This window comes from Ursus arctos, unplaced genomic scaffold (genome assembly GCF_023065955.2).
Source record: "Ursus arctos isolate Adak ecotype North America unplaced genomic scaffold, UrsArc2.0 scaffold_25, whole genome shotgun sequence".
In the NCBI taxonomy this organism is placed as follows: Eukaryota; Metazoa; Chordata; class Mammalia; order Carnivora; family Ursidae; genus Ursus; species Ursus arctos.
In genome coordinates, this window is record NW_026622930.1 from 19,232,131 (window position 1) to 19,259,828 (window position 27,698).

Below are 27,698 nucleotides of genomic sequence, written 5' to 3' on the forward strand. Positions count from 1 at the left end.
TAAACCACCCTTGTTCATGACAAAAATTGTATGTAACAAGAGTATGAAAGATTGATTGGTGTTTGTTTTCATGTGCAGGCAATTTAACGTTTGGGCATTCTTTGTCTTCCAGTTATTTTGAAAGCATATTTTTTGGTAGTTTTATGGGCTCTTCTCAATGTTATGGGCTTGAAGGATATTGGGGCGGGGGGCATGGATTTAGGCTGCTGCCACTGTGTCAGACTCCTTGGGAGTTACCCCATTTATAATATTAATTACCAAAAATTCAGGTTTAATTTCTAAATATTAATTCCAGTACTGTTATTATGACTTCCTTCATTGTTATATTACTTTTGTATACATCCTTAATATTAGTATTTTAAATACATTTTCTCGTAAGTTCTAAATGTGTTAAATAACTACTCAAGAGCTTATGATCCACAATTTGTCTACATCTTGCTTGAAATTACACATATTTTAGCTGCTGTCATCTCGGTTACATGCTTATTTGTCATAACAAATTTTTTCTTATTATTTGTCCTAAAAATAAATATTCTAACTTTGATATTTGGCCTTTTTTACTAAAATATAATACATACTAAAACCTGTCACATTCCATTTCTCATGTTAATGCTTTTATTTAAAAAATATTTCAGGTTTTTCCCTTCTACATTTATCTTTAGAAAGTGAGAAGTTCTAATTTCTCTTACGTTTTTATTTAAATGAAGTTAAACAATCCATTTTAGTTTTAGTATCCATTTTATAGTACAAGATTTAAAAACCTTTTGGGGTTTTTTAGACATTCTTTTAAAAATAGCACATGTCACACTATTCACATAGAATCCTGAGTAATAATTAATAAGTGAGAATCCATCATTCAGTACAATTTAACTTTGATAAAACACCTCATTTTTGAAGGCACTGTGGTTACTTGTCTTAAATGTAAGATGAATAAAATCTTTTCCTATCTTCAAGGATAAATAGTAGTCATATAAATAATATCCTAGGCCAATAAGACAGAAACAAATCACATGCTCAATGAAGAGATACAGAAAGTTCTGAGGAAACCCAAACACCTAATTTTGACTAAGTAGGTATCTTTGAGCTTCCAACGGTAATAGACCTTGAAGATAAAAAAGTGTTAGCAGACCAGAGAGTAGAACAAATGCCAAAGTAAAGGAATAAGAGGAGCAAAGCACAAGGACACCAAAGGAATGTATTAATTCAGACAAACAAAACAATCCTCAATGGTTTTCATATCATGTAGTTATTGTCTAATTGTGGAGGACACTGAATACCATGCAAACGAATTTAAATTTTACTTTTTTGTCAGTGAATGATTCTAATGAAGAGGTTTAAGATTGTTTTTACATTTTAAGAAAGTCAATTTGTCACCAGTGCAAAGAGAAAGTTAGAAGAAGTAGAGGCAAGGGAGTCAGTTACGAAGTATTATAATAGCACAGGGAAGAGGACATGAACATTATCTTATGAACATAGGTTATATTATTGCTCCTGAAATGGATTATGTTGCTCTTACCATTTAAGTTGAAAGATAAATTACAATTCAAACATTTTTAAATATCATAAAATATGCATGCTTCAGAAATGCAATTCTATATATTAAATGAAGACCATACTGTATATATATTTTCACACACTTCAGTAATATTAATTATAAGCCTCTCAAACTTTAATCATAACTATGGCTTATTTTTTTAATCTACCATGTCTAGTAATATAAACATAAAGGCAATTAAAATCATAACACCAGGGAGGGTAACCTTGGAAATGAGGACAGGGTGACAAAAATAATCTTGCTATATTCATTCTAGTCATTTTTATTAGACAATCTATCCTTGTTTTTAAAAATAACTAAGCATTTTATAGTCATACTATAATCAAGAGTTTTAAATATATATTATATATTATTTTCATCTTAAGCCATTCAAATTTGACATATAAGAACAAAAACAATGTTAAATGGCATTAATATATGTAGATATTTAGAGTTTTCAAACAAAAGATGCGCATATATTTTACATAAAATTATTATATAAGAAATTAGCATGCACAATTGATAATGGTGAGAGCTATTAAATTATGTTTAAATTCATAATATAAGAAGAGTAAATCATCCCTTACCCATCTGGTTAATGTTTTAAATGTGGTCACAATCAATGTGCCCAATGCAACTTTAAGACAGACCAGTACTTCATATATTTCAAGAAGGCAGTGCAACAGAGGGCTGTGACATCACCTAGATTTTATTCCTTGCCATGTCAATTACTAACCTTGTGCCTAAAGACGAGTTAACTTAACCTCTCTGTAACTTAGTTTTCCTGGTCATAAAATGAGGAAAAAAATAAAAACCTCAAAGGTTTGTTGTAACAACAGAATAAAATTACGTATTTAAGACACTTAGATTCATGCCTGGTACATAATTTACTAATTATCAAAGTTAAATATTACAGAGGAAAAAATACTCAGGTACTTATGGAATCTTGTAATTGCAGACTCAGAACTAAAGAATTCATTTTTAAAACCAGAATCTGCAGTTACTTATGGGTTTTATGATTTCCTTATCACTGTTCTTTCTCTTTCCTTCATATTACCTTCTATGATCTTTAGAACTTCTACTGTTTAAACTATTTGGTTACGATGCCATCTGAGATCAAATGAGGTTGAAGGGGACACAGCATTAGAAAGCAACCTCATTTAGAAGGTACTGACAACTGACTCCCCCCAAAAGCTAAGTTTATTAGGTCTACTATAATAATGGAGAACACCAATTTAGCAGAGTTCTACTAGTATCTCAAAAGTGAAGAAAGTAGGGAAGGATGTTTATAAGGCTTTTGAGCCTAAGCTGAGCTAATTTAACATGTGTCTTGGAAAATGGGGAAATTGTTGGAATTGAGTAAAATTTATTGCTGGAAAAAGTAGGATGAGAGTCTTGAAAAACAGTGTTTGATGAAAAAGTTGTTAGTCATAGTCTTGAATGATAAACTCATTAGTAGATTTAGTCTAATCTTCTAGAAGCAGGTATTTACTGATTTAAGCAGGTAAGTTAGTTTTGCTTGGTCTTGGTATGGTTTAAGACATGACCAGAAAAGTATGCCTGATCCCAGAACTGTTTAACACAGGGCCAGTGAATTATTACATTCTCAAAAGGAAGTATGTAATTTAGAGAAAGAGGCAGAAAAAAGCATCCACCTGAGATAAATCCACAATGTTCATGTAGAATGGGCATTGCACAAAGCACATCCAGCCTAAGTATCACTGGTGGTCCCAATGCTGAGGAGGTAGAGAAGGTCCAAGGTGTCACATGGGAGCAGGCAGACAAGAATAGGAGAGACAAAAGGAGATTAGAAGAGTTCAAGTGAAGCAGGTTTGATACAGAAATAGCATGTGAGATTACCAGCAACCGATAGAAAAAAGTGGCCAGAGCCAAAGACAGGGCAAAAAACGCCGATCTTCTCCATAAAACTCCTTGCTAAAACAGTCTCTCCTTTTCTGAATACCTACTGAAGTTGTTACAGACACCATTTATTAGGAAATTCATCATGCTAAATGCTATAGCCTTATATTAAAAATCATAATACTTATTAAGTCTTTATATATTTTACTCACTTTAGCTTCTTTAGTGTAAGCTTATATTCCAAGAACTATGCTATAAATTTGTATCTCCAACAGCATTTTGGTAGTGTTTGATATAGAGCATGTATTGATAAATATTTATTGATTAGTTGATTGGAAAGTAGCTACTTAAGGAGAACTTCACATACACACACACACACACACACACACACATGTGTGCACACACACACACACAGTTCGCTGTGGTTCTTTGCCAGTGTAGATGATCTAGGCATCTAGCTCTCTCCAAAATAGACTCCAATTCTGACAGTTCTCTATAAGAAAGGACAGTATCAAGCAACTGATAGAACCCAAATCTGAAATCGAGATGGTTAGGTGAAAGGCTCTCTTACTCTATTTTCATTGCTACAGCTTCATATGGTCAGCTTCAAGGTAGAAAGAAAATGACAACATAAGAAATTAACCAAGCTCACTGTCAGAATTACTATACTTGAACAAGAACAAGTATTCAAGTATTGGTTGATGCACGGGTTCTTTTTCCATTTCCAGAAGTTTCAGTTACAAAGTTACTGGAAAAGTGAAGAAATTATAAAGGCAGAGAGACATTTTATTTAAAAATTGCTTCATTAGAAAGTCTTGGGGTAAAGTAACATTCTTTATAATTATTTTGGGTTATTTCCTCATTTAGTCAAGTTGGAATTGTTACCTCATTCAGTTAGTCTAGATACTGAAGTCTGAAAGGTAATACTAAATGTAAATTCTAACCTGAATTACAGTGTAGCAAAATATGGCCTATCCTGTATTACTTTGTTATTTATTTAACAGCTGTAATAATGCACCTCTGTGTTAGTTCTGTCCTAGGTGAAATGGCAATGTAAATATTTTATGACCCATTTTTTTTCTTTAGGGAAATCAGTGAAGTATCTGGAGGAGAAGGACAAACATGTAGAAAACTCCAGAGAACAATATTATAAAGCAGTTTTAAATAATTTGTAACAATGGCTTCACAGAAAGCAATTAAGTCTTTAAAATGAGAGATGCAGGATAGAATAGTAGCAAGGTCATGAGGAAAAGTATAGAAATGGTAGTACTAAGACCTGAAGGTCAGAAAGCTATGGGTTCAATTCAAGGACCTACCACTTCTGGGTAAACTTGGGCAAATCATGTAAATTCTCTGGGTCTCAGGTTCCCTATCTTAAAAAAAAAGATTAATTGTTTTTTTAGCAAGCCAAAGATGTAAAAGTTAAATGACATAAGTCATCTAAGATATTACATATGATACCAAGTACGCAATAGAAACTCAGTAAACGGTAGCAATTATTTAATTACTTACCTCATACTATGTATCAGGCACTGAACTAAATGCACTTTAAATGTTTTATCTTTTTTGTTTAACCACAGGAAGGTGAGTCCCTAAGAGGTACACATCCTCAACTTACAGACAAGAAAACTGAAATAAATATAGGAATAGTCATGTTCATTACATGCCAAACAGCCAGAAAGGGAAGAAACAGCTTTAAATACTTTTTCTCATTCAAGATCTTACATTCTTAACTACTAGTCAGCAGCACCTCTTATTGCGAAAGGAATGGTTGACTCAACTTATAGATGAATATCTACTTATTGCATCCTAATATAACTAAGAAGATGGCAGCTTTCCCCAACCAATCTTCAAAGCAAAAGTAGGTAGCTACAAAATACATCACATTTTTCATCTTTCATTTTGATGGAACTCATTTCTCAGATTTTGTCTTGCCACATGCCAGCTATCACATGTTCATCCTACTCTTTTCCTGTTATCTGTCCATTACAGATTTGTGACTTATCTTTCTAATTTCTTTGGAGCCTGAGGTCTCATTTTCACTCTGTTTGGCTCTTTGGGTTATAACAATTGTGAAGATCTGAGGACATCTGTGGTGTTGAATAATTCAAATCATTATATTTTCTAAATCCAACTTTAGTACAAAAGCAAAACAGGAGTTTGCAGACTCGAGCCTACTTTACAACCAAATTATAAATTATTTCCACCAAAAAAGTTGTATCTGACTAGCCAACAAAATATGCAAACATTGTTCTTTTTAAAGAAGACTAACAGCTAACAATATACTTACTGGGTCCATGAACATTCTTTTATCCTTGACTTTCATCCACTTACATATCTTCATAAGACTAGATTACTTTAAAATTTTTTTTAATTTAAATTCAGTTTAGTTAACAGACACTGTATTACTGGTTTCAGGGGTAGAATTTAGCAATTCATCAGTTGCATACAACATCAGTTTTATCAATTGCTCATTACATCAAGTGCCCTCCTTAATGCCCATCACCCAATTACCCCATCCTCCCATCCACCTCCCCACCCACAACCCTCAGTTTGTTTTCTATGGTTAAGAGTCTCTTATGGTTTGCCTCCCTCTCTGTTTTCATCTTATTTTGTTTTTCCTTCCCTTCCCCTATGTTCATCTGTTTTGTTTCTTACACACATACAAGTGAAATCAATTTGAATGTGGAAAGGCAATCCTCAGTAAAAGATTTAAAATTTCAGGAATATTATCAAGAGGACCATTTTAATATGGCTGGATTATTATAGTAGATTATCTATTTCCTTTTTTTTTTTTTTTAATTTTAAGACTGGGGGGGGAAAATATCTGCAAGCGCCTCAATGAGCCAGAAGGAATTTTAGGTGTTTTATAAATGTTTCACTTAATCCTCAAAAATACCCTCCAGAGTAGACCCCATTCTCCACTTCACAGGTGAGAAAATGGAGGCTCAAAGGAATTAAGAAACAATTTTTAGCTTGTAAGAATTGTGACCTATGAGGCTTTACACAGGTTTTTTGGTTTGGGGTTTTTGTTTTTGTTTTTGTTTTTTGTTTTGTTTTGGGTCTTTTTGTTTTGTTTTGTTTTGTTTTGTTTTTGCATCCCCGCTAGTTATCATTTCAGGGAGCATTAAATTGTCCTCTTTATTGGCTAGTTGTCTTCTAATGAGAGGCAGAGAATTCACCTAGAAAGCTCTCAAAACTGGATGAGGTTGATTCTAGGGCCCAATGTTGAGCACAGTAGTTTGCTTCTGTTTAGAATGAAACTTGGCCCTTAATGATTCTGACCTCTACTACAAACATCTCTATACACTAGAGCCCCAACCAGCACTTTAGGAGAAGGGTTCACTTCAAGACCTGCCATCTAGAATCCTCAAATGTGCATGTAACAGAGGTAAAAATTAAAATCGTTTCTATAGGTTGGTGTTTGGCCTTCTTTCTCTTCTGTCATCTTTTTCACTTCCTCTCCTCACCAGTTAACACACTGACAGTAATTATGTGTTAGAAGGCTGAGAAAAAGGCACCTTCAGGAGAAGTCAACAGTATGATATTATCTAGATAATTTTTCTCACTACCCACATTAGGCATCAGCCAATGTTCTGGGAGAAAACTTACCCAGCTATTTCCTCATAATTTTAGTTAGCAGGCTTTCCAAAATATTAACACAACTGAACTGTAATATATACTCAAAACCGAATGACCTAGGGCAGTGCTAAGAAAAGCAGGGTGGGGGGATCCACTGCAAATTGCTCCTTAAGGACAGGAAGTCCCTGTCTCATCATGGGTCTCTTACTTACTTCATGAGGAGGGGTCCTATCTGGATGGAAGCACACAGACAGGTCCCTTGGGAACCAAGAGCACTTAACCTTAAGTCAGGCTAGTAACTGAAAACTAGGTGTTATTAAACCAATTACATTTTCCTTCCTTCCTTCCTTCCTTCCTTCCTTCCTTCCTTCCTTCCTTCCTTCCTTCCTTTCCTCCCTCCCTCCCTCCTTCCCTTCTTTCTTTCTTGCAATTTCTGCAGCAGAGAAAATTCACTGGACCTCATTTTCAAAGTTAGGTAACAATGACTTCTGAAGCATCACCAGCTTGCAGAAAATAAAGTCAGTATCTGTTCATTAGGAAATTAATGGGATTTTGATTTCACTGTAAATAGAATGGCTATAATTGGGCCATACAGAATGATCATGCTAGAAATGGCAGATAAAGATATGGCAAAAAAATATTAAAACCACTAATGAAGCCCAATTCCAGTCAAATGTTTATGATTATTATCAGGATCCAAAATGACAACAGAAACAGATAAAATTTGCTTGGAAGGTCTTCAGTACAATATTTCTGAGCAATTAGTTGTCTTGATAAGAAATACACATATATTTCTTAACAAAAATAATTATGTAATATTCTTCAAGAGGATTCATTCAATAAAATAGAACTGAAGCAAATCCTATAACAGAATTAAAAAAAAAAAAAAGACCTTGAGTTCAGAGCAGTTTCCTCTAGAGGAGATGTCTAAATCAGATATGATTTACTTATAAATCACCTCTTTTAAATGTCAAGCTAAGTTTCCATCAGTTTAAATTTAGCTTTCGTTGTTTAATGATAGAGCTTGGAACACTTCTAGCTGTGTGAACTGGAGGATATTATTTAATCTTTGCATTGTAAAGAAACCAATTCTGGCTAAATTAATCTAAGTGGGATTTTATCTGAAGGATATAAGAAGTTCACAAAATAAAAAGGAAGGAAGACAAATGGGTTTAGAAGAGGTGGGAAAGAGAAAGTTACATGTCTCAGTGCTAAAAACAGAGCCATAGTTCCTGTCCAGGGGCCAACTCTAGAAAGGATGATTCCAACTTTCCATCCCTCTAGTCCACTCCCTCTGCCCCTGGTTCTATTTGGCAATTTTGGCAAGCTGAAAAAATCTGTTTGACCTTTTTATGTGGCATGCCTCCTCTTTGGTGTGCCAGTCAAAACAAAATCCGCTGAAAAGGGTCACCAGAGACCCCTCAGACTTTTGGTGGCAGAGGTGCTGCTAAAAGGATTCCCAAAAAGGAAACTGGATACTGCTAAAAAAAGGGGGGGGGTCTGGGTGCCACCATCACTAACCCCTAGATCCTTCAATATTTAGTATCTCAGCCACTCTGCTAGTCCCATTTACTTTTACCAACAAGTCTGTGAAGACAGAACATTACTTAAGAGGAAACAGAGACTCTGAAAGACTAAATTACTTCTTCCCAGTCACAAAGGTAAGAAAACTGAAGCCCTGGAACTAAACCTGTGTAATCTGATTCTTGATCCTATTATTCTTTTTTTTTTTTTTTTAAGATTTTATTTATTTATTTGACAGAGATAGAGACAGCCAGTGAGAGAGGGAACACAAGCAGGGGGAGTGGGAGAGGAAGAAACAGGCTCATAGTGGAGGAGCCTGATGTGGGGCTCGATCCCGTAACGCCGGGATCACGCCCTGAGCCGAAGGCAGACGCTTTAACCGCTGTGCCACCCAGGCGCCCCTGATCCTATTATTCTAAACACTGGGAAGAACCACTAACTTCCACATCTGTAAGACCAATAAGTTACCACCAAAGAATACCCTGGAAATACGTGTTTATTAAAAGGTGTCACCAATGCCTACAAAGCTTAGACCATCTTATGGTTCAGTAGAAGTTTATCAGAAAGGCTGTTCACGTTAATGAGTTTTGTACATGTATATATAATTATAAAAAGGAGACACACTAAATAAAGATAATAGCGTACAAATAAGTTACAAAAAATTGTTAAACAATTTTGTTTAAATATAAATTAATAAGCAAAACAGCATGAAAACTAAGATAGAATTTTACAAAATATAGGGATATCAGCACTACCAGAAGCCATTTAAATGTACCACAAACTTCAGTAAGTAGAAAATGTAGTACTGGCCCATGAGAGAAACAAATGCTTCACAAAAAATAAGAAAGCATAAAAATGTCCAAAGTAAACCCAAACACATATGGAAATTCACTTTATGGCAAATGTTGCATTTTAAGCCAGCTGACAGAAATAACTTTTCCCTAATTGATGTTGGAAAGATGAAGTTGCCATCTGGGGGGAAGAAAAGAAGCTGAAGCTCTATATGGTATGTCAGAAAAAATTCTGTAATAATTTAAATATCATGAAAAATATAAAAATGTATAGGTAAAAAAGAATATAATATCAGTAAACAACAAAACACCATAGTAATATTGCTTTATATATTTTTATTTTTTTATTTTTCATCATAAGTGCACTCTTTAATCCTCATCACCTATTGACCCATCCCCCCCACCCACCTCCCCTCTGGCATCCACCACTTTGTTCTCTATAGTTAAGAGTCTGTTTCTTGGTGTGTGTATATCTTTTTTTTTTCTTTGCTTATTTGTTTCTTAAATTCTACACAGGAGTGAGAACATGTTATTTGTCTTTCTCTGACTTTGCTTAGCATTATACTCTCTAGCTCCATCAACGTCATTGCAAATGGCAAGGTTTCATGCTTTTTTCTTTATGGCTGAATAACATTACACTGTGTGTGTGTGTGTGTGTGTGTGTGTAGTGAAATTCCACTATATATATATATAAACAAACCATCTCTTCTTTATCCATTCATCTATCAGTGGAGACTTGGGCTGCTTCCATAGTTCGGCTATTACAAATAATGCTGCAATAAATGTAGAGGTTCATGAATTTCTCTCTGAATTAGTGTTTTTGTATTTGGGGGGTAAATACCCAGTAGCGTAATTCCTAGATCATAGGGTAGTTCTATTTTTAATTTTCTGAGGAACTTCCATACTGTTTCCCAGAGTTCTGCACCGGTTTACATTCCCACCAACAGGGCACGAGGGTTCCTTTTTCTCCACATCTTCAGTAACACTTCGAGTTCTTCTGTCTATTATATTAAGGTGATATCTCATTGTAGTTCTGATTTGTATTTTTCTGATGATGAGTAACATTGGGCACCTTTTCATGTATTTGTTGGCCATTGGTACATCTTCTTTGGAAAAATGTCAGTTTTTGTCTTCTGCTCGTTTCTAATCAGATTTTTTTGGGGGGTGTTGGGCTGTATTAGTTCTTTATATATTTTATATATTAACCTTTTATTCGATATGTCATTTGCAAATGTATTCTCCCATTCAGTAAGCTGCCTTTTAGTTTTGTTGATGGATTCCTTTGCTGTGCAGAAACTTTTTATTTTGATGAAGTCCCAATAGTTTGTTTTTGCTTTTATTTCTCTTGCCTCAGGAGACATATCTAGAAAAATGTTCCTGTGGCCAATATCAGAGAGATTACTTCCTGTGCTCTCTTCTAGGATTTTTATGGTTTCAGGTCTCACACTTAGGTCTTTAATCCATTTTGAGTTTATTTCTATGTATGGTGAAAGAAGGTAGTCCAGTTTCATTCTTTTGCATGTAGCCGTCCAGTTTTCCCAAGACTATTTGTTGAAGAGACTGACTTTTTTGTTTTGGATATTCATTCCTCCTTTGTTGAAGATGAACTGACCATATAATTATGGGTTTATTTCTGGGTTTTCTGTTCTATTCACTGATCTATGTGTCTATTTTTATGGCAGTACCATGTTGTTTTAATTAGTACCACTTTGTAATATACCTTGAAGACTTGAATTGTGATACCTCAGTTTTGTTTTTCTTTTTCAAGACTGCTTTGGGTATTCCAGATCTTTTGTGGTTCCATACAAATTTTAGGATTGTTTGTTCTAGCTCTGTGAAAAATGCTGGTGGTATTTTGATAGGGACTGCATTAACTCTGTAGATTGCTTTGGGTAGTACAGACACTTTAACAATATTTGTTCTTTCAGTCCATGAGCATGGAATGTCTTTCCATTGCAGTGCATCATCTTCAAGTTCCTTCATCAATGTTTTATAATAGTCAGAGTACAGGTCTTTCACCTCTTTGGTAAAGTTTATTCCTAGATATTTTATTGTTCTGGGTGCAATTGTAAATGGGATTGTTTTCTTAATTTCACTTTCTGCTGCTTCATTATTAGTGAATAAGAATGCAACAGATTTTTGGACATTGATTTTGTATCCTGAGACTTTATTGAATTCACTTATCAGTTCCAGTAGTTTTTTGGTGGAGTCTTCAGAGTTTTCTATATATAGTATCATGTTTTCTGCAAATAGTGAGTTTTACTTCTTCCTTACCAATTTGGATGCCTTTTATTTATGTTGTCTAATTGCTGTGGCTAGGACTTCCAGTACTATGTTGAATAAAAGTGATGAGAGTGGACATTCTTGTCTTGTTCCTGACCTTAGGGGAAAAGCTTTCAGTTTTTCACCATTGAGTATGATGTTGGCTGTGGGTTGTCCATATAAGGCTTTTATTATGTTGAGGTATGTTCACTCTAAGCCTAATCTGCAGAGGATTTCTATCATAAATGAATGTTTATTCCTCTAGATTTATATGAGAACACTTCTGTTAGTATACTTTGATGTTGAAAAAAATAAACATGGATACATGTAATTATATAAATAATAACATGAAAAATCTATAGGACATAAAAAAACTTTAAACAAAATCAAAATAAAAAGTTAAATTTTGAAAAAAAAAATATCTGAAACTCATTTCACAGTAGGAAAATATCCCTAATACATAAAGTAATCCTAGAAACATATAAGAAAAAGACAAAAAAAACCCAAAGAAAAATGACAACCTCATACTGAACACATAGTTCACAGAAGGGAAAATTCAAATGGCTCTTTATGAAAGGATGCTTAACCTCTCTCACTATGAGAAAAATGCAAATCAAAACTACATTAAGATATCTGTTTAACCTAGGAGATTGGCAAAGATCCAAGTTTGAAAATGTACTTTTTTCAACCATATGTGCTAGGGAAAACCAGCATCCTATATATTTCAGATGGTAGTTCAAATCCATGCAACATGCGTGGAGGGCAATTAGGTATTACCTTGACATGTTTACCCTACAAATATTTCTCCACATGCAAGAAATTACATATGTGCAAAACTATATATTATTTTGTATGTAGCAAATATGCATAAATTTGTAATAGAAAAGTTTGAAAACCACCATGATCACCAATATGAGTTATCTGGATGTTTTATTTTATATATACATATTAAATATGTATATATACTATTGAATAACATTCACATTAAAAGGTGAATGGGAAATCCCTCCATGAACCAGGATAACTAGATCTTATATGGAATCTAAAAACAAAATGAACAAACAACAGCAAAGAGAGAAATGGTCTCATACATATGGGGACCTGGGCTGCCAAAGGGGAAGGGATAAAAGGATGGAAGAAATAGGCGAAGGGAATTAAGAGGCACAACCTTTCAGTTATAAAATAAATAAGTCCCAGGGATGCAAAGTATAGCATAGAGAATATAGTCAATAATACTGTAACACATTTATCATGGCTATTCATAATGTATATAATTGTTGAGTCATTATGTTGTATGCCTGAAACTAACTTCACATTACATGTCAACTACACTTTAAATAAAATTATTTTTTAAAAAAGAAGACTAAGAGACAAACACTGTTAATAAAAATATTAAATTAAATTAAAAGATCTCAAAAGTGTATTACTGGTGAAAAAAGCAAGATAGAGGAACAAAGTCAATGTATTTTTTGTATATGAAATAAGTGCATGTGTGCTATTTGTTTATATTGTCATAAACAATCTGAATCAATATACTAAGACCAATGAATGGGTGCGTAAGGAGTATCTGAGTGTGTGTGTGTAAGCTGGGGTGGGAATAGCATATGGAGTACGGTTGCAGGATCAGAAGCAAGACCTATCTGTTCTATGCCTTTCTCTTTTTTCTACTTTTGAACCAAATATTACCTAATCAATAATTTTAAAGGGTAAGAAAATCTATTAAGCATATCCAATAATTGTATTTGTATTACTCTTCTATTCTGCCAGGCCAATGAAATTAAGTGTGGGTCTCATATTTAATAGAAGTCTTATAACATTAAAGTCTGCCATATTAACAACTGTAAGTAAATGCTAGGGGCCATGAAATTTACCCTAAGGAGCTAGGCAACTCAGATGATGTCCAGGTATTAACTGTCTCCCTAACTAATAAAGACAAAAATTTACTTTTCATAATGGAAAGATAATTTAAATTTTACTAAATTATTATCCTCTCTTGAATATTAGCATCACCAATGCTCAACTAGGAGATCATGTCAGGAAGCATACATTACTCAATGTTATTATTCCCAAAGCCTAGCATTGTATATGAAATAATTAAACATTTCAAACAAAACTATCATTTATTCTTTTATTTTAAATGTACTGAATGATTTGACTTGTAGAAGTGGTCTTCATTAGGCATATCAAAGTTGTATACAGAGAATCTAGAAATATGGAAAATCATGCAAGTTTTTTTTTTTTCATTCTGGGATCTATTTAATAAACTCTTAAATATACTTTTGACATATTGCAGCATCATTAGTTAACTCAGTAAGCCCAACACTAGGTTAGAAACTCTATGTTAGCTTAGACATTCTGCTAATTATGATTGTCCACGTGTGGATTTCCATTTTTATCTAAGCTTATTTCCCTTGCTTCCACAATAGTCTAAAATCAAGTATGAGTGGTTTTTACATTATTCCATTGGGATTATCTATCTCATGCACTACTACAATTATAATAATGAATAAGAATGATAATGATGAGTTGTAAACTTGATGTTCAAGCACAGCAGGGAATAACAAGTGCAAATTCATATATAAGATCTTGCTTACACTTTGATTACAAAGTGCTCTTCTTTGTTTTAAAACATACGCATTAAAGCATTCGTGTTCTAATGTGTATGAACTCCTAACAATTCAGAGTATGGATAGGAGTTAATATTTAGAGCAATTTCAGTGTACTTCATAACCTATTTTATGTAATACGAAGCTGAAGCAGTAAGGTGAAATACTTTGATATTTAATAGTTAAGCTCACTGACACTGAAGCAAGCGTCCCTAGGTTAGAATCACTATTATAAGGCCCTTTTACTTAGTTCACTGGATCTCAAATGCCAGTCTGTTAGAATAGTTTAATAAATGAAGGCAACATAAAATAAGAAACTTTTGGCGATCATTTCCTAAAGTAAATTTAATTAATTCATTCTATCTTTCGTTCTGCAGCATTTTCTATCCTTAGTTTTAAAAGCTTTGTTGAGGTATAACTGACATACAATAAATAACATATATTTTAAGTGTAAAATTTATTAAGTTATGACATATCTACACTCATAACAAAGATCACCAAAAGCAAATCAGTTGACATTTCCATAACCCCAAAATGTTTCCTCATGCCTGTCATAGTCCTTCATTACTAATTTTTATGATCAACACTGCTATTTTATAGGAATAGATGCTAGTTTATGGACTCTCTAATTTTTTTTAACTTGGCAAACCAGAAAATACACTGCTTTGCTTAACATACTTACTATGAAGGCACTATTCCAAGCTCAGGGAACACAGTAGGAAGAAAAACAAAAATGATGGCTGCCTTCCTTCACCTTACAGTTTTAGTGAGAAGAGCCAACCATTAAACATGAGGTGGTGCTAAGTACAATAAAGCAAAAATACAACAGTACAAAGGGATCTAGAACTGCTTTAGAAGGCAGAAAGCTTATTTACGTATTATTTAGCTGGAGGCCCTTATGACAGAGTGACGTTAAATAATGACATGAAGACAATGTGATACCCACTCCCTTACCGCCTCCCCCAATTTTTTCTTCTTGTTGACTTGATATCTCACAGAAACTAAAGACAATCTCTCTAAACTTTTCTAATCTTTAAAATGGGTCTAGGCCCAAATGCATAGACTTGTAGTGAGCATTAAATAATATAATATAATTACACTAATTAGAATAGTGGCCCGGACATGGTGAATATTTAATATAAAAACCAGCTTCTGTATCATGACCCAAGATCCAAGAGCAGGGTAATGGCAAGATTCCAAGGCAGCTCGCACTTTCTCCTGCTACCTCCAAGTGTTAAAACTGCTAATCAAAACTAAATTTTTTACTGACCTAAGAGAAGCAGGAACAAAAATTGGTTGACTCGTACATGCTTAAGCACTGAAATTACCAGATGATCTCATAACATACTGTGTTTTCTTATCTTTCATTGCATAAAATTTCCTCTTGGTGGCTTAGCTTGCTCGTATCATTGTTACTATTTGCTCATTGTGAGATGACAGGGATTTAAAAATCACCAAGGACTAGCAAAGATGTTCACTTTCTAAAACTGCCAGCACATTACATGCCTTTTTCCTACAATTAATATACTCCATTCAACAAAGCCTAACTCCCTTTATAATATGTGAGCAATTTGCACAGTTTCCTCAAAGAGATGGCTCTTTTCACACCTCCCAAAGCTAATGTCTGCAAACTTCACTGAGGCATGGCAGCTGATAGAACGTTATAATGTCATTTCCACCAATCATCTAAAGGAAGTTACAAAATAATGCAGCATTTTTTATAGTCAAAAGAGTATACTCAACCAGTTCATTCTTTTTCATTTTTCTCTTTTTATTTACTTCCACTTCTCTCCTTCCTTATCCTGATTTTTTATTGAGAGTCTATTGACTGAAAATATTTTGTGCTATTTTTTGACATTGTAACAATGGTTTACCTTGGGTGGTTACTGCACTTCACTCAGCTTCAGCTGAGTTATGCATTAAATATAAGGCTTAATTGTGCTTGTCTTAGCAACTCAAAGTTTTTCATTCTCAGAAAACAATTGTACACTCATTTCTATGCCATAAGTACTAGGGATTTTATTTTCTCAAGAACTCAACAGTGAAGTTTCATTGGATTGGACCATTTAAACAATGCAAAGTGTTTCTAGAGAGACCTATGTAAACAGGTCCAAGTATTACAAACTGAAAAACAATTACAAATTTTTTAAAAAGTATCCTGTGGCTTAGAGAACAAGGTGTTCTGGTTAATTTAATTTTCCGTGTTGAAGTCTAACATAATTTAATCTTTTTATGAAAGAGAAGGTTCAATAACTTTATTCAGTCCTCAAAATTTTCTACTATAAGGCAGAAGAGAAAGAGCTCATATACTCAATGACCGTAAGTGTGTGTACAGGGTGAGGGCATATAAATATGTATAATCAGCTTTAAATATTGTTCTTAACCTTGATCAACACTTTACATTTCCACAGTACATGTGAATGCCATGAAAGCTTAACAATTCCCTCCAATTAAGGCTGGAGTACGGTAGTAAACTACACAATTATCTAGGAATACTTAAGAAAAGAAAATATCCCTTCTAAACAGCAAGATGACATTTACTGATATTATATAAATGGAAAAGGGGGGTTGATATTTTATATATTTGCTATATACACAGATAAAAAACATTCTCTGTTGCTTATATATTGAAGCAATTTAGAGAGAACTTGATCAACTTCTCTCATGTTATAGGTGAGGATAAAAGCCTAGGAACATTAGTAACAACTAAAGAATGACAGAATTGGATCAATATCTGAGATTTTTAAATGAGAAAGAAAAAGAAAGCACTGAACTTGTTAAAGTTAGAAAACTCAGGGATGATTTTACAAGGTCTCCAGGAAGATAAAGCTTAATATGAAGAATCCTTCTATAGCCTATTCTCATTTTTCTGGTGATTACTACTGGGAAATGCTGTGCAGGATAATTAAAATCTAGAACAGGACCTAACATGCGATTTGGACTCTACTGGAGTAGTTATTCTATCCAAAGAGATTACACCAAACTTAATATTAAAGAGTTTAGAAGCTGAACTGATGGTTAGAAATGCGTTATTTCTAGTTTATTTCCTGGGGCTAAATAAATGAGTTTTAAATCTATAACCCTGTTTACCTTTCCATGGGCATAGGGATATATCCCTGTCCTTGCAAACTGTTTAAGAGAAGTCCACTGGCAACTTCTGAAAAAGGTTTGCTATCTAATTAAATAGAATATTAGTTAAACACCAGCTACTTTAATCAATAAACTTTGTGGGATAAATTCCAAACTTACTGTGTTGACACAATAGAATATATTACTCACCCACATGCTATAATACATTGTTTCTATTTCTGGGTGGCAACTGGTCTTCCACATGGAGATTCAGGGATCCAGGTTCCTTCTATCTCTGTCTCTGAATATGGTGATATGGAGCAGAACACCTGCTAACACTTCAGCCTGGAAGTAACACAAATGAGGGAGTGAGGAGGGAGGTCAGATAGGGAGAGGCAAAGTAGTGAAAGTAGGGAGGACAATGCACACCTGAGCTGAGCAGCCATTCCCTAGCAAAAAATCTGTTAACAAATGCAATGTGAACACATGCTCTCTTTGGAGAGCATCTACCCAACTCTGACACATCACATATGTGAGATATACTCCCTCTTCCTGGGTTAGAACTTATCCTGCCACCATATATGATAGCTGGAGTAATTAGCACGAGGACCAAGATAATCTGCTTATTGTATATTTCTATTTGCAACAGAAAGCAACCTGTTACAACTGCAGAAGTTTTACTTAAGGATTAAAAGAGGTAACACATGCAATAATAATAGCAAAGATTTTTCAAAAACTGGTAGGAAAATGGCAAAGTCCAATCAGAATGGATACTGATCATCAGCCCTGAGCATACATTAAAAATGTTTTTAAAATGTAAAATTCTATTCTTAGTATAATTGTTATAATTTGGCAAATATGTGGTATTTTATAAATAAAGGACCAGTTATGGTTCTAGATTTGTTTTCCTCTCCATTAATAGCACCAAATGACTCCTCTTGCATTCATGTACCCATACCTTTTCTTATTTATGAACCCCCAACGTGATGTCTACCTACCAGTTGGGATTTTTTTCTCCTGTCAATTCATCAGCTTCTAATAGTACTCCCACCCACTGTGCTGTAGTATCCTGTATTTTGTGTAACGAGGACCCTAAGCAACAGTGCTTTTTAAATTGTGTGAACAGACTTGTAATGATTGTATTAAAGGGTAACTTATCACTGTGAAAACTTGTGACTTCCAGTTTAGCTGCTCAGAGTCCACTTTTGCTTTCATCCAGGTGCTTGGTTCTTTGTATATGGGTGATATGTATGTACCCTCTATATAAGTAAAGTGTAACTAAAAACCATAAGACCCTTAAAACACTTGTTCTTTTGCAGTATAAATATAGTCTATTAAATTGCATCTATACCCTGTTTATATTTTCTCACCACATTGGTTCCTTACAAATAATGCCAAAATAAAGATCAGATTAGCTCACAAATAATTATTTTAAAGGTCTGAGTATGTGAAATCACAGCTAATGATATTTACTATAATTAGGGAAGCAAATTAGAAGAATATTAAAGGCTTCACATTTCAGTACCCATAGATAGATTTCTAGGTAATTACAAAATAACATTGTTACTAATGAGATTTTTTTTTCATAAAACTGAGACAATTAGCAATATTTTCCCTGTAAGAAATAATTTGGCAAATTTTAGTTAAAAAAAATAGCTTTTCATCTATGGCTATTTTGTCTCCGTGAAATAGAAGTTTTGGAAACTTAAAACAAATGTTCATGCTGAAGTCACTCTATCTTTGTTAACAACAAAAATAAAAGATTCTTAGTTATTCTAAAAATCCAGCTAATTTGACATTTATATTTATGAAAGAAAATTAAAGATATTCCATTACATCTGGCCAATTACCAAATACAAAACTTTCTACGGATTCAACACGGTACTATTCACATGAGGGAAGAAAGTGGAGTATTAATTCCTGAACTTGGTCATAAAACGATTACCATCTATTTTGAAGAACAAGGCACATCGAGTAAACGACAGCTTATAACTAAGAGTTCAATGATATAGTTGAGAAAACAAGAATAGAAAATCATGCCAACATTTTAATAGTAAACGACTAATATTCAGAAAGTTTAGCTAGAGAATATACCACATAATATCATCCTTTTAGAAATTTAGAGCTAATACTACCAGAAAGCACCCTCTGCCGAATTCATAGTATCTATAGGGAACATATAAGAACATAAAAATGGGACTCTCACAGAGAGTCTATCTCAAGAATGCATGCTTAGTGCCAGGTACTCTATTAGGTGATAGAAACAGATGTGACACACACATCATAGTCTAATGGAGACATGGTAAACAAATGTATAACACATTCACAATGAGGCTTTGGAGTTTATGATGTTTTTAGAGCATAGGGAAGGGGCATCAAACCCATCTTTAAAGAGGTCACAACTGGACAGAGGTTTTTTGTTTTGTTTTTTTTTAAAGATTTTATTTATTTATTTATTTGACAGAGAGAGACAGCCAGCGAGAGAGGGAACACAAGCAGGGGGAGTGGGAGAGGAAGAAGCAGGCTCTTAGCGGAGGAGCCTAATGTGGGGTTCGAACCCAGAACGCTGGGATCATGCCCTGAGCCGAAGGCAGACACTTAATGACTGCGCTACCCAGGCGCACCATGGACAGAGTTTTAAAGGCAGATAGGCATTAGTCTAGCAAAGAAGAAGCTGAAAATGGAGGATGTTCCATACAGAAGGAACAGAATGTGCAAAGCTGCAGAAAAAATATGGATGTTGTAAATAGTACCCTTTACTAGAATGCTATGTGTGTGGGGGGATGGTGTGATTGTATGCCCTATATGCTAAAGGCATTAAGATGTCCCATCATTGCTCTGTGACATCCAAAAAAACTCTGTTCTCTCCGTTTTCAGCTACTTTTTCTCATGACATCTACTAAAAAAATATATGTGCACTGAAAAATAACTAGTAAATGACTCTTAGGTCTTGTACCCAAATTTCAATATAGGCACCTTCTCATGTAGGTTGACCAATTTGGAAAAGTCTTTTTGACTGATAGATGGCTTGTTTTGTAGAACCAAAGACAGCCTATTGTCTGATTTTTTTCTCCTGTGCCTTTATGGCATTTTTGGTTCTCCAGGAAACAGATTCTGAGAAAGATATTGGATAGAGCACTAAAATCTGGGATGGCCCTGTATAGTTGTCCTAATCAGTATGAGGATGCTAGACCTTTATCCCTATATCAACCAGTCACTGCATGGGGCCTGACTCCAGGAAGGGGCATGACCTTGGGCCAAATAGCTTTCTCAAACTCAGATATATTTCCAGAAAGAGACCACCTGGTCCCAAGTGCAAGCCTGTAGTCACCAACCCTGTCAGCAGCTATGGAAATGAGTGCTTTAGTCCCAAAAAGAGATTCTGAGTGTTGGGCCAAAATGGGTCTTAACTTTCCAATATGAGTTCAGTCAGGTCTAGATCTTGTTAGTCTCTGCAAAGAGACAAACACAATTCCCAGCAACAGAAGCTTTACCTAGTTGCTTAGAGGGACTGGTATGTGTCAACCACCTGAAGACTTTCCAGAAGGGGAGGTGGAGGTAGTCTCCCCCCATTCCTAGGCCATTTACAAAATAATGAAGTCCTCCAGAGAGGGGTAACTTCAGACCTGGAACTTCCTTTACCAGGCCTTCTTAGCCCAGTAGACATACTAAAGACAAACCACCGAGATCTATGAACTGACATCGAACTTTGTTACATTCACTCCACCAGCTTTGATGTAGTATGTGGAAACCAAATGCAGGCAACTTGTCCAAATAATTTCTTTTAATAGGATCATTCAACATAAACTTTATTCAATATAAAATTATCTAATAAATTTTAACTAACCTTTCTATTAATACCTCCCCCATACACACATACACCGTTTTGGACTAAAGGTAAGGATGAAAGGTCACAGAAGTTTTATCTCAAGGTCTGTGCTTGCAATGGCCCACTGGCTGCCTGGCTAGGTCTGCTGGTTACCTTGCATATATGGATAATTTTTCTTTACCAAGAAACCTCCTATGCCAATACTATTAACTAGATCTTGTGACAAAGGCCTCTGTCAGAGAAAAATCCAGAGGATACACTGGAATGAACTTTGAAACATTAAGAGAGTCCAGGGGCAACCTAAAGCCCTGTAGGGACAACTAACACCAGACAGTGAAAGCTCGTGGTTCTCACGCTGCATAGTGGGAAACTTCCCATCTTTGACTAGTTTCTCTAGAGATGTTGATGTTCATCCTCTAGCCTATATGAAAATAAACCAACCCAAATTTGTTGATTCAAGACATGATTCATGCACTTGCTATTTCTTCTAATTCCAATCATTTGGCTGTAGGTTTTATGGTTATATAAATCTGGCAACCCTGATATGTTAATGCTAAATGAGAAAATGTAGAGGCCTTCATGTGTGGGATTGTATAAGCAGATCTCATGTGTGATCAGAACTGGAGCTGGTCTTAAATTATATATTCTTATGCTCTAATGAAAGAAGTTTTAAGATTATATAGGGAGAAAGAAAAAATTGCAACAAAGACAAAGAATTACAACATTTCATTTCTGCTAAATCTTTAGCCTTGCAGACGCAAGAACATTATCTCCCAAAGGATGTAAATCCAATAACGTGTAATGGTACCATTACAGCACATCTTGAAAAGGAGGGAGCTGGGGGACCAGAAGTTCAGGTGCAGAAAGAGGAAGGACAATGTTTTACTATGCATGATAGTGTAAGAAATGCTTTCAGTGTTCCCTGGGATAAAAATTTATCTAACTTCATTTAATTAGTTGTTTATAAAAATTATTTGCACATAGAAACACGTTGTGAGCAGTATCAATTTAGAGCTTTTGAGGACTTTGAATCCAGTCTCGGAATAGGTATGCTAATACAACTGCAAACTACTAGTACGGTATAGTGGTTTAGAACATGGACTCTGAAATAGGTAACTGTATGCTACATCATGAATCTGTCACTTAGGGCCTCCATAAATTTGAACAAGTTAGTTAACTTGCTTATGTTTCTTCATCATCTATAAAATGAATTATAATACATCACTAACTTGTGTTATACACAGTATTTAAAACAGAAAAATAGAAGGTCTGACTACATGTGATTTTACTATTGAAACACTTATTGTCATCTTTTATTATCTCAGAAAACTTAATCTATATTTTTTTCACTTAATCAATAATAAGTATTGAGCCCTTGCAATGTGCCACATACTGTGAGGTATGCCTCTGATATGAAGGTAAACTGAAAAAAAAACAGTCCTCACCTCACCCACTAGAAGCTTATAGTCTAGTGCAGGAGCTGGCAAATAATCAATTACTACATGTAACTAGAAGAAGCAAATCAATGAACAAATTAATAATGAAATTATTCTTGGGGCATCCTGCTGAAATTTAATGTCACTGAGCTCTGCTTGACTTGCTATAAGATTCAAATCTAAAATTTATAAAAAGGATTTCAGTATAGAGAAAGGAAGGATGCTTAATATGGTTTATCTTATGGAGAACTCTGAAAATGTCTAAAGGTACAACAACAGAGAACTGTTTGAATATATGTGTGTGTACTAAGCATCCATTAAAAGTCATGTAATGAACTGATACGTATTAACTTGGTCTTTCTCAGTAAATAAAAGAAACAGAATATATATATATATATATATATGTATCAGTCTAGTTTTCTTTTTTCTTTTTTTTAAATTTTTTATTATGTTATGTTAGTCACCATACAGTACATCATTAGTTTTTGATGTAGTTTCAGTCTGGTTTTCTTATATTCAAGCCATTACACAACGAAGCTCATCTACATGGAGGTACAATAAGAAAAAAACTACAGACAAGCTAGGAAATGTTATAAATATTTGCATCTAGGTGATGAGACAATGAACATATTTTTTTTCATTTAGGTCTTTTCAGTGTTTTCAAAGATCATTCATTATTTTAGAAATTAGGAAAGTATACATGAGAAGTAACTCATATTTTATAGAAATGGCAAAAAAATCATCAGTATTATCCTCATTTCTAAAGGCATGAACTTATTTTGGGTCTGTGAACACTTCAATAATTACACCTGAAGATTTTTAAAGTTTTCTGTATTCTCCAAATTCAGAAAATTTCTATCATACAATTAACCTCGGGTAGATCACACTACTTTGTTGCTTCATCCCGAAGTGTGCAATGCATTACCTTCCCTGTGCTTTCCTTTACTTTGTATTAAAGAGAGGCCTGGGCATTACTGAAACTGCTGAAGCATCAAATATTTCCCGAGTCACAAAAAAAGGAAAGGAATTTTAAAAGGAAACCTTACTAATAGGTGACCTAAAAGGGCAGCCCTAGAGCAATGCCAAGTTGTCCAGCTACTAGAGTTTTCCAAAGGGCAAGTGGGGATCTCTCTCTCTCTCCTTTTCAGGAAATTACCTTAAGATTCCTATTTCTTTTTGATCTATACTGATTATCTATGCATACATTCCACCTGAAGGCATTGTACGGTACTTCTTTTTTCCTTTAGAACCCCATAATACTCCAATTTCAAGCACAGAAGAAACAGGCAAGTTAATTTTAGTGCTATCTTTTGTAAAGGTTGTTGAGCTCTTAAAATTATGTTGTGGTTACTTGGGCTGCAGCTGGCAATGACTGCAGTATTCACTCCCTTTCCACCTAGGCACAGATTTCACAATTACCTCTTATAGAAAATAACCTGAATTATACCAAATTCTTCCATATTCACAGGGAATTCCCAACACTTTGGTAATGACTTTCCACTAAGAGCCTATAAATAGTCTCTTCAATCAAATATATTCCATGGATGTTTAAATAAAAAACAGCATGTATTACATTTCTAGCTTGACAAACTAAAATTGCAGACATATTACTGCTTTATTCTTTGAATGGGAGAAATGTTTTCTTGTGAGCGTTTCCTCATTGTCTGGCAAATGTAAGATACTGTTACTCTCTAGATATAGAATTTTTAATGAAAAAGTTAAAATATTTCCTCAAATGTTCTGGAAATCACTGATGATACCTTTAACAAACTAGTTAAGTGTCAATAAAACTGAAACATAAAATCCTTAAAAAATTACAATTTGTCTATTCCAAGCCAGACAACCAGATATGGAATGACGAGATTAGATCATCTTAGGGTGACAAGCACTTATCCAAAATATTCAACAATTAGAATACTTTTTTGAAGGAGGAAGAACCAATCAGGCATGATAAAACTTGCCTTGATGGATGAGCACACATTTATCCAACCTGTAAATAATTTCCATTTCCTTATTTTATGAGTTAAGTCTATTTTTAACCAGAATACACACACACAACACACATACACACTCTCAATGATTTAGGAAAAAAGAAAATTATTAATTCAACTAAATAAAAACTGAAGAGTCCTAGTGAAGAGCTCCAACAAAGCTATAATGACTTAGGTTCTCCCATGAGTCTGCGTTCTCTGTGTTGGCTTCATTCTTAGGCTTAATTTGGTGGTCCCCCAGGGCCATAGACTGTTGCAGCCCTAGCCTCATATCCTTGGCATGTTTAATATCACCAGCAAAAGTTCTTCCTATTTTCAAGTGTAGCCCACAAAATTCCTAGTCATTCTGACAAAATCAGGGTGTGTCCTTACCATGCCTAAGGAAAATACAATTTGGCCCACTGTGGCCAGGAAAATACAATGCACTACCCAACTTGGCTTAGGTCATGTTATGGATAAAGCTCCACTTAGACAACATGAATTGCGAGTTGAAGAGGGTGGGGTGCCTGGGTGGCTCAGATGGTTGAGCGTTTGCCTTTGGTTCAGGTCATGATCTCCAGGTCCTAGGATCAACCCTCACGTTGGCTCCCGGCTCAGCGGGGAGTCTGCGTCTCCCTCTCCCTCTGCTTGTGCTCTCTCTGTCTCTCTCTTTCTCTCAGATGAATAAAAAAAAAGTTGAAGAGGGTAGAATTCTCAAGTGAAAGTTGAAACTCTTGCTAGAAGTGGCAAACTGATAAATATCTACAACAAAACAAAACGAAACAAATAGATTGCTGCGAACCTTCATTTTACCTCCTATTTACTCCAATAAAAAGACTTTTACTGACCCTATCAAACACTGGGAGATCATCACAGTTAATGCTCTGATTCTCAATTAAATGAACCTTACAACATTCTCCAGGGAAACGTCAACCTTGCATTTATGACTTTACAAACACACAAAAAAGTGAACAAGCAATGTATGAATAAGCATGCTAACTTTTCTCTGTATAGAAAGAATTAGATGACGACACCGCAATTCTTGGACTTTGAGTTATAGAATAAGAGGGGTGCTGCAGGTCAGTAAGTTTTCGGGGGTTTGAGTACACTGATGCACTCAATGAAATGTTTTAATGGGATACAGAAAGAACTTCCTTAAATATATTTCTTCTCCCTGGGAAGGCATAGATTGACTCCTTGAGAGTTGGTGTCCAGGAAGATAGAAAAGGCAATGATGAGACCTTAAGAGAGACTGCCAACTCTGCCCCTAGCTGGCTGTGTTAGCTTGCGCCAAATTCTTCATATTTCAGACTTGGCTTCTTCAGTTGTATATTAATTAAAAAAAAGAAAAAGTATTTCTGGCCCAGGCTCAGCATCATATAAATTTTATATCTTTTTAAATATATGGAATTCCTATATTTTGGGGAAGTTAATGATTCGCCTAGTGAATTCCTATATTATTATATTTTGGAGAAGTTAATGATCCATAGTTCCTAGAGATTCAATCTCAGAGGAGATGGCACTGAACAAGGTCCTGAAAATCAGAGGTGCCTTGATGAACCAGAGAATAGTCCCACCACATTGGTCATGAAGCATGGTGGAAAAAAGGAGTGACTGGCAAGAGTCTCAGGTTTGAGCTAAACTGCAAATATAATTCTTCACCTCCTTCTATTTAAATCGATTGCTTGGGTAGACCTTGAGAACATATGTTTTACTTACCTGCATGAAAACCACCACTACAATCCCTTTCAGGGAGAATGAAGGGCTTTATTTAATGCAAAAGAAGGGAACAGAACTGAATCAAGAGAATCCTAGAATTTGAAGATACAGATTTGTCTTTCAATCAGATAAAACTTTTAAGTAAAGATCCAGTATATGCAGTGAAAACATTTGGGATCTTCAATTAAAGGACTGGGTTTCAGATCTAGCCCTACTGCCTGCTGGTGGAAGAGAATGGGCAATTTATTGATCTCTTTGAGATCTAACCCATTGTACTGACATAGGAATGATAATGCATTCATCATAGGACTGTAAAGATTGAAAAAAATCAGGTTTTTACCAGATACTTGTGGCAAACTAATGTCTATCACCCTCAGGAATCTGTGGAGGTCTTTACGTCAAATACCACAAAGCTCTCAAATATCCATGAAAATGAAGCCTCACCAGGTAATTTTGAGAAGCCCCGGCTTATCTTACACATGCTGTAGCCAGCTACCTTGGCCCATGTTCTTTCTCCTGCTGGCACAGCACATTGCTGCTGCTGCCCTGCATGGGAACACTATCTGTCTTCCTGTCTAGAGGGCCAATTCCCAGTGCCACCAAAGCTGCATACGAAAGTTGCTAAATGCTACAGAGTTGTTTCCCATTTTCTCTGTGATGCTGAATCTCATGCATAAATGAGCAGAATCACTCTCTCCAGCAAGTAATGTGTTGCATCATTCACCTCTGTCTCAAAGCGATATTGCTTATTCTCTCGGTCTTAAATGGATTCTAGAGAATGGAGACCCCTTAAATTTATTCCAGAAGCTTCTTTCTTTAAGAAATCAGATCTATTTCTTGTAGTTGGGCAAGAGAACAACATCCATATGGCACTCCACTTCAGTATGTCTCCACTGCCCTTTCTCCCCAGGCAGCCACATAAAATTTCCACTCCACAGACCACAGGCAAATCTCTCAGTACACTGAGATTAAAAATTCCCAGCAAAATCCACTTAGGCTCTTTCTACAATCTCTGCTCTACTAATAACCTATGAAATACAGCAAAAATATATGTTGTTATTTGATTGAGACATTGTATTATTTCAACCCAGGTAATCCACAGGCTAACATTTTTTCTCACTCTGATAACGAATTGCTAATTCTTGGTTATGGAACATTGTTTATAAATTGATGCCCTCTGTAATTTTAGTTCGTGAATTTATTTAAATATTCTGGAACACCGGCTACAATAACCTAAAGCCGTTATTATGAAATAGGATTTTCTTAGCAGGAAATTAATTTATTTCTAAGTCTCAGACACTGAAACCTTCAGAGATAAATTTATAATGATTTAAAAATTATAAATAGATGGATTTCTAAAAGAAAGGCTAGAAGAGAAGAAAAAGGCAGAGACTTGCCTATATACATTTGGCAAGTGAGGCTGGGCTTAGAGACCAATGTAGCCTGTCAATGAGCCTTTGATTATATGTTGGACAGGCAAGCTTGCATTGATCATATTTGGTAGCCAAGTTTAATT

The 27,698-nt window shown here is 34.9% G+C and overlaps 1 long non-coding RNA gene across 1 annotated transcript in view; it reads right to left on the bottom strand.

The window, feature by feature from the left end:
- The window catches only part of LOC123002157 (uncharacterized), a 289,432-nt gene that overhangs the window by 174,712 nt on the left and 87,022 nt on the right, over nt 1–27,698 (bottom strand). Inside the window, exon 3 of the long non-coding RNA XR_006411740.3 lies at nt 17,439–17,573. This is a non-coding gene — a long non-coding RNA (uncharacterized LOC123002157). The remainder of the gene's footprint in view (nt 1–17,438; nt 17,574–27,698) is intronic.